Source organism: Myiozetetes cayanensis, unplaced genomic scaffold (assembly GCF_022539395.1).
Source record: "Myiozetetes cayanensis isolate MyiCay16 unplaced genomic scaffold, myiCay2020 scf24, whole genome shotgun sequence".
NCBI classification, from domain to species: Eukaryota; Metazoa; Chordata; class Aves; order Passeriformes; family Tyrannidae; genus Myiozetetes; species Myiozetetes cayanensis.
In genome coordinates, this window is record NW_026087456.1 from 2,357,779 (window position 1) to 2,366,162 (window position 8,384).

At 37.3% G+C, this 8,384-nt stretch overlaps 1 long non-coding RNA gene across 1 annotated transcript; it reads right to left on the reverse strand.

Moving 5' to 3' along the window:
- Positions 1-1,817: 1,817 nt before the first annotated feature.
- On the reverse strand, positions 1,818-8,099 carry LOC126642745 (uncharacterized). The gene is made up of 4 exons (XR_007629521.1): positions 7,644-8,099; positions 6,900-7,048; positions 5,337-5,495; positions 1,818-1,975 (listed from the first exon to the last, which is right to left on the reverse strand). It is a non-coding gene; the product is annotated as an uncharacterized LOC126642745 (long non-coding RNA).
- Between the last annotated feature and the right edge of the window lie 285 nt (positions 8,100-8,384).

Consider the following 8,384-nt stretch of genomic DNA (forward strand, 5'->3'; position numbering starts at 1 on the left):
CCTTTCTGCCAACTGCACTGTTTATTTCTTCTCTAAAATAGTACTATCAGTTTTTTCAAAATCTTTTCATAAAAGAGAATGTTTCAGTGAGTCAAATAATTTTCAATATTTAGAGAGACGAGCACTATAACTCAAATAAACCTTCACCACTCATTTACAGACATACATTATAATGTTTTCCTCAGTATTTTCTTCTATTCTGCCTTCATGCATTCTAATATTTTGTTTGTTTGTTTATCCTGAAGCTGCTTTCAGCAAAGGATTTTTTTATTAGGTTCAGTTAGCAAGCTAACTGAGCTGAGTCCGTTTGGAAGGCTAGAAGTTGTTCTGTAATCTGCCAATCTTGTGCGTATTGCTTTACATTCAGACTGTGTTTTCCCTTGTGTTACCCTATCTAGTTGCTAAAAGAGCTCTTCTAAATTACCTTCACTGGGCTTGGTTCACTGAGATACCTTCACTGGCCAACCCTTCATGCCTTGTGACCTGATTGTCTTCTCCCTGAACACTCACATGCCCTGTTTTTCCTGTCATTCACATCTGAAATCAATTATTACTGTACAATGCTGTATATCTCTATTTATTTTTTTTTATAGGCAGTGTCTTCTGTTTGGTTGGCTTGCTTCAAAGCATTTGCCCACTTTGTCATAGGCATTTAAAAGTCCAAGTCCCTTGTTATGTGTGATGTGCCTCTGGTACAGAGATTTTACTAACCTTTTACCCATGACCGCATAACTTCCTCAGTTACTTCTCAAATTCATTCAGCTCTCCTAGATCCTCTACAAATGCAAAAAAATACTGAACAATTACTAAAGCACAATTTCTGTTTCCAAAACACTATCCTGGTTAGACCTTTTCCACTATGATTTTACAGACCTTCTATGATTGTGTTTTAGCAATAATTAATTTATCCAGGAAAGCTGTAAACTAACTTTGCAGGTTAAAAAAATCTACTGAGCACATACACAGTGGAATTTCTTCAGTCCTCTGTATTGGTAAGAGACTGGGTGTTTTGTTGTATGTTCAGACATTTAATAACTAAATTCAGTCAGAGTAACTTTATGCCTAGCATCCGTCCTCCCTGATTTCCATTTTGTTTCCTTACCTTTTTTCTGACAACCTCTGATGTCACCTTTATTAGCAAAATAGTGTTTTATCCATAAATTCTTGCATTTTTATCTATTTTTAATCGGTACTTAAAGATAGACTTTGTTTCTTTTTATGCATTTCATTAGTTACTTTGGAAATATGTTTTGACCTTTCTTGTGTTCCTCATAAATACTACTGTAGTTATTTTCCTATTTATTAGCCAGAGCAGATCAGATTTCTGAAGTATCTCTGCTTGGCTCAACCATTTGAAATTTTTTATTTAGCTACGTAAGTTTTTCCTATTCTCATTTTGTTCAGCTACACAACACCTCCCGAGACGCTATTACTGTTTCCTTAAGTAGAATAAATGCCACATCCAAGGAGTTTACTTTTCCTTGGGGCATTTTTTGTGAGCTCCCTCGTTTTATTAAATCTGTCTTTCTCAAGTTTATTGTCACTCTAATGCTTTTGTATACATAACTTTCTCATGATATGGATTCTAACTATATTGTGATTATCATCATTTTGCAGCGCTGCCAGCACTGCAATTTAGATGAACACCTATGTTCTACTTTTATGACTGAAAGAGGTATTCACACCACCAGACTCTCGCCAGTGAACTTAGCCAAATTCAGGCACAATCTCCCTAGGTCACCTACAATGTCATCTCAGACAAAAACCACACCTTTGGGACGTGATTCAGGAAAAATAACACTTGTCAGTACCTGAAGTGTGCATCCCATCTGAGGTAAAATACTCCAGCTTCCATTTAATTCACCTTGAAGTGTGGGTTTTGCACGGTGTACATAGCCCTTGAGAGAGGAGATCTGCTTTCTCTGTGTGTGCACATCCCCCAGAGCTAGAAGGGAAACAGGTATTCCTCATGTAGCTGGAAGGGAAGAAAAATGGCATCTGTTCTAATTAGACAATATTAAATAATAATGTTCTAATTTTAATTAGGCTGTCTCTTTAAAAAAAACCAATTTGTCTGAGTAAGATCTTTATATCTTCATGTAGTCTTCATAATGACAAGATAAAACCTCGTGCTGTCTGGGAGTCAAATTACCCAAGTGCTTCTGAAAAGGAACAATGTTTCATTAAACGGGGTATTTTCTCTCCAGAATTATCAGAAAAACTACAATAAATGCCAAGCGATTTGAAACAAACATGTGCCAAGTAAGTTTTTTGAAATCTTACAAAACAGATATATATACAGATTTACAGTCTTATCATCTGTTTGTTTTAGAAAGACTCCCCGAGGCTTAAATATTAAGGAGAATTAGCATTTGTGTCAGCTGCAGTTGTGTGAGCTAGATGTCCTGCGATAAAACAGTGCTGCAGCTAATGTTCATATCACTGAGGAACCGTAGCCATCCCTTACTATCCAAAGACAGATGTGTAAGTTTCAACTCATAAAAACTGGATGAAGGAAAACTAATGGGACACTAATCTCCCGGAACCTCTTGGGACAAAGAGAAAGAATGAATAAGATTTTTAAAGACTACAAAATTTGTTTCCTCTGCAAATGCCTTGCAAAACCTTATAAATAAATCATCGATTTCATCATTGTTTGACTTTTGGGACCATCACCGTGACAGAACAAAAAGAGCCTTGTCTTGGCTCTCTGGGACTGCAAAAGCATCTATGGGTCTGTGACCAAACTCCTGTCTGCAAATACAAGCTTCTGGGAACAGGTATTTCATCAGCTGCTCATTGATGACAATTATGTGATATTTACAATTCCAAAACAATGCAGATAGAGCTCTCTCTATATAAAACTTTAACGAGCAGCATGTTTTGTTGGAAGTGTCATAAAACTTTCATCAAAGTTCAAAATATTCCCAAGAAAACAGCTCTCTCTTTGACAAGAAGATCAGAAATTTTCAGTTTAGATCAAACACTGTGAAGAGGAAGAGAAATGTCGTCTGTTATAATTATTAGGATACGATAATTATACTTTTACAAGCTCAGAAAATTTTTAAAAAGCAGCTCAGTAAACATTGTAAAATCCAGTATTAAGATTAGCTTTTATAGTTTTCCTTATAAGGAAGATGAACAAAGTCATAGTAGCGAGATGCTGAACAATAATAGTAGGAAGGAGAATGTTGATTTTCTAATTTTTTTTAACCATTATTCAGACAGACCATTCTGAAAAACTGGCCACTAGGGGCTAATAAAATAAAATAAAATAAATAACTATTTCTTTACTTCATTCTGGAACAGTTCTTTTTTCCTACTAGGTAAAATTCCATTACTTCTTTCCCATAGCTGAAGCTATAGATAGAACAGAAGACGCTATAGATATAATAGAAGCAGGAGGTCCTGAGTTCAGTTCGAAGCAGTTCTTAATTTTTAACTTGCAAGCAGTTGGAACTAAAAAGTATGCAGCTTCTCTATCCAATGGTTCCATGAATAATTGAATAAATGGACTTCATGACCTTGGGGGCATTAGGAATTAAAATAAACCAAGGTGGAAACAAGAACTAAGTGTTACAGTATGACAAAAGTTAGGATGTAATTAAAGCAAATGTGAAAAAATCCCCAAACAATAGAACAGAGAGTGGGTGAATAAAAAATATATTCTACAGAATCAGATACATGTTATGGAAACATAAAAGGAAATCCCATTTGGTGAATAAAAACATGAGCATACTTGTCCTTTTTTTAGTACCACACACGAGCTAATAATGATTCCAAGAATCCTCTTTATGGACAAACTGCAACAGCAGGGCTTGTCTTTCGTTTCTTCTTCATTTTTCTGTACCTATTTCCAGCATAGGCCATAAGGAGATTCTTCGCTGCGCTCTGTCATGCCTCTCAGGCCTTGTTTTCCACACTTTTGTTGCCTCCATAGCACAGATCAGGGTGCTTTGCCTGGTCACCAAACCTGTGGCTATCCTACCCTACAAGCTGTTGAAGTTTTTAGCCTGTTCTACAGCAGTTCTTGATTCCTGAATTTTTATACAGCTTCTACTAGCCTGCCAATGGATTAAAACAGAAATAACAGTGACAGTTTCCCTCATTTCTCTCAAATACAGCTCCTGCTTCTTCTTTTTCGAGACAGAGCATCCCATACACCTTAATAGCAAGTAGAAAGGCTCAAATTTGTTAATACCCATAATAATCCCAAGGCCTTTACTGGAACATATCCCTCAAGCTAAGCCAAGCAACGGTGTGACTGCATGTTAAAAGAACCTCCCTTCCATGTTAAAAGAAAATACAGGTCTGCCATCAGGCTTCAAACACACAACAGCAGCTCCAGGTTTTGCTCCAGTCACCTTCAATTGTGGACCTACTTTAACTCCTAAAATCCAGTTGTGATTCAAACTTGTCAGGTCAGTCCTTAGTTCTTTTGCCTGCAAGAGACATGAAGGCAATAGTAGCATTCTAGTAACAAGGCGGTATGCAGTATGCTGTTTAGAGCTGCAAATGTGACCCTGAAAGCACTCAATTGCCACTAAAATTCTGGGTTTAGGTACACATGTATTTGAACCAGGCTGCTTTTGAGCATGCCTGAAAACCAAGCATCTTTGCTGTCAGAAGTGAAAGTACCAGCGACTTACCTTTGGCAGTTAGCCAAACTTACGGTCCTTGGCAGTCTGCAAGTTAAATTCGAGACCTGCCTTCCTAAATGTGTGAATGAGGTGGAATAGGCTTAAACTGATGCTATGCCTCTTTATGCACCAGTGGATATAGTTTCAAACTCAATAGAACTTTCTGCTAGAAATGAAGATATATTGCTCTTCTTATTCATGTCCAGAGCACCACAATCTGTGCTGGCTCTGGTCTCTGGACCAGATTATTTTCAAAGTAATTGCTAAACTGGAACTGAAACAGCATTTGGATGGTTTCAGATACTACCCTTCCCCTCCAGTTTGCCTTTACTAGCTGTAGCTATCCGTGCTACACACTCTTGAGAGCCATGCATCACATAGCCAAAATTACTTTCCAGCCCAAATGGCTAGGTAGTGAAATAACAAAATACTGTTTGAGCTGCAGAGTAACCAAAGCAATTCTTGGCTTCCCACTCAGACTCAGGAGGACAGAGGAGTAGGTGTCACTGTGCTGCAGTCATGAGCTCTGTGATTTGACCTGGTGTTCTCACCCCCAGGATGGGAATTGCAAAATGGATGCTGCAGGAGGGGGCAGGATTGTTAATCTTCAAGCCATTTCACTTCATCATTGCTCCAGTACAGATGCTTGGAACATTTTTCTATCTGGGAAATAGATACAGAAATTCCACAACACACCTTCTGTCGGCTTCTTCAGTCTTTCCTTGCACTTCTCTCACTTCTCTTGCTCTGTCAGGAATGCTTTTTTTCACAGCTAGTTCCTTCTCACTTGCATTTGTGTGTCACAGACCTGTGTTTATTCAGTATGTATTTATGTAGATATTATGTTCAAAATACCTGGGTTAACAGAAACAGGCAAGTAGTGAAAATCTTTTCCTCATCATATATCTTCAGCACACAAATTAAAGTAACTCAAGTTTTCTGAATTTTGTTGAAGACTTGAATAAACAAGGGGAGGCAAGATAGCTGCAGTGCAAGGTTTTCAATAAAAAGAGTAGGGATCATTGAGTTAAAGACTGTTGCAGAAAAATACTCTCTAAATGAAGAGAGAGAGATGAAAATGGATTTACTTAATGATGCACTTGGGTATATAAAATAAGATACTGAATGCTTATGACAAAGAATTTAAGTTATGCTAGTTAAAAGTTTATCTCTCTTTCCAGAGATCTCCAAGCTTTCACACAACAAAGGTATTGCCACAGATGCTGGAAATATAGTTGGTTGAATAATAAAAATAATGTATTCATGAGTAAATTATTCAGAGATTGACAGAAAAATGTTGAATAAATTATTCACTGAACATTATTTAATAATCTAGAAAGTTGGTCAAATAATAGAAATATGTATTTGAGATAATTTATGCAGAGAGTAATGTCAAAATCCTTTGGCTAGGATTTTCCTAGTCTATTAGGAATGAATAATTTGACAAGTTATTGATTATAGCTCATTTCTGTATTAAAACAAAATTCAGCAGGAATTCAGCTAAGCAGAAAGATACGTAATTGACAATAAAGTGTCATCATCCTGACGATGAAAATCTTTTATCGTGCTTGCAAACACAACCTGTGTTCAAACAGTGCTACCACATAGGCTCACACTTTAGGGGTTTTTTTAAGATACATAAGCCTGTGTTAATAAGCATTATCAGCCAGCACTGTGGGGCTGGACAGGTTATGCATCCTTTCCTTTTAGCAGATCGTGAGTAATTTCCCTCCTTATAAATTGATTAACTTTGATACAGCAGAGTAAAAGCAAACAGCATCTTTCTGCACGTGCTTTAGCCTAGGTTTCAAGGCATCCATCCATGTTCAAACAGCTGAAGAGACAACAAGAAATAGACTTCTTTATACTCCTTCACAAAGGCATTTTGTAAGAAGTCTTTCCCCAGAAGCAAATCAGTGGAGAAGTGGACAAGGCCGTGGTTTGTGTGGGGAGTGTGCACAATGCTGCTGCCACCCCCAGGTACACCCAAAAGGCACTTAGAGCCTGTTTTTTTCTGAGTGCTTTTCTTGTGGTAATGTGAATCAGCACTATTTCCTGTACAGAACTGTTGTACAAAGCCACAGTTCAACTTTGAAGAACAGAGTATTGCAAATTCAATGTTTTCTCCATCAAAAGCTCTCCCTCACAGGTCGTCATTTTCTCCTATGGGTACATAATGCCAGCTGAACATCTGCGGGAAGGAGAACTCTGCCTCCTCCACAATAAATGCACATCGTTTTTTTATTTTCCTCAGCTCACCTGGCCATGAAAGTGAGGACAGTAAGGCCTTTTCCTTGGTTAAATATCCTGTGCATTGTCTTCCTAACACGTCACACCTCAGATACATCTATACCATAAAGATTGGAACTTCTTGTTGTTGTAAAACTGGTGGAATGGATTGAGAAACTCTGTGTATGAGAAAGCAAAATCCAATGCAAAAGTTAATGATCTGAATCCTTATCATTACAAAAAGGCACCTGGCAGAAGTAACCTCTTCACTTGTTATTCTTTGTTTCTGAAAGAGCATCTCTAGCAATTGTAATTAGAGGTGAAATAGAAAGCAGGGGTTTTCTGAATAATTTGCACACAAAATTAAATCTCATTATATGCAGATGTTACATGTATTGCTGCTGGTAATGTGTTTCAGTGCTGCTGGTACAATTTCCTTCAGTTTCCACCTGTGCTCCCAGGGACAGTCCCGTATTCCCACTCCCTTTGAAATCCATCTTCACACCATCCATCACTTTAGCCTCCTCCACAGGTTCTTTTTCCAGTCATGGTTACTTTTTTTCATTTTCCTTTTTTGAGGGGGAGAGACAGGGAAGATGCATTTCTCAGCATACCTTTATGCTTCATTAACAATAACATGCTAAAATCTATCAACATTCAATTAGTCAATTCAGCATGTGTTTAGCTAGCCTGGCACCTGAAGATATCTCTGCCTGCTCCCTGGATATTGTTAATTATGTCTCCTCTTTTTCATGAGTTCATTAATATACTTACCATGCACTGTCTCCATTCACTTTGCACGTGGAGACTCTGAATATATCAGTAACACTCTGGCAATTATAGAAATAGAAGTAATTAAAACAAATAATTTTTATACTTGTTATTCTGTAACACATAACCCACCTTTCCTCCATCAGAATGGAATTTGCAGTATATGGTACGAAAACTTACATAATATTTACTTTGCAACATCTGCTTAAAGACTGAAAAAAGTCAAGCTGACCTGAACACATGGTGAATGTAAATGGGAAAGAATCAAACTACTCAGCCACTTCAACGTTTTTAGTCGGAAAACAATCTTTCTTCCGTGTTCTCAAGGATCTTGAACTGAAAAGGGAAAAGGATTATGTCCTTAAAGTGGTACTGTGCATTCATTTGAACTGATCATCCAACACTTTCTTTATATCTGTTATCAGCTGTCCAACCCACTGTATACAAAATGTCCAAACATTAAAGCACGACACCACCTCAAGTGCATTAATCTCAATCAGGGTTACACTGTAAGTCCACACAGAACAGTAAACTATTAATACTGACATGTGAAATTGCATTGTTATACATTTAAAAATGTATGAAAAAATATTTTTAACATAAATTAAATTACTGAGTCTTGTGCCAGTGATCTGGGAGGTTCTAAGGAACTGACTGCTCCACAGTTGAGCCACTCTGAGTTTTCTTGGTTTTTTCTCTCAAACTTCCTGAATTTTGAGAAAAAAATATTAAAGGTCAACAATT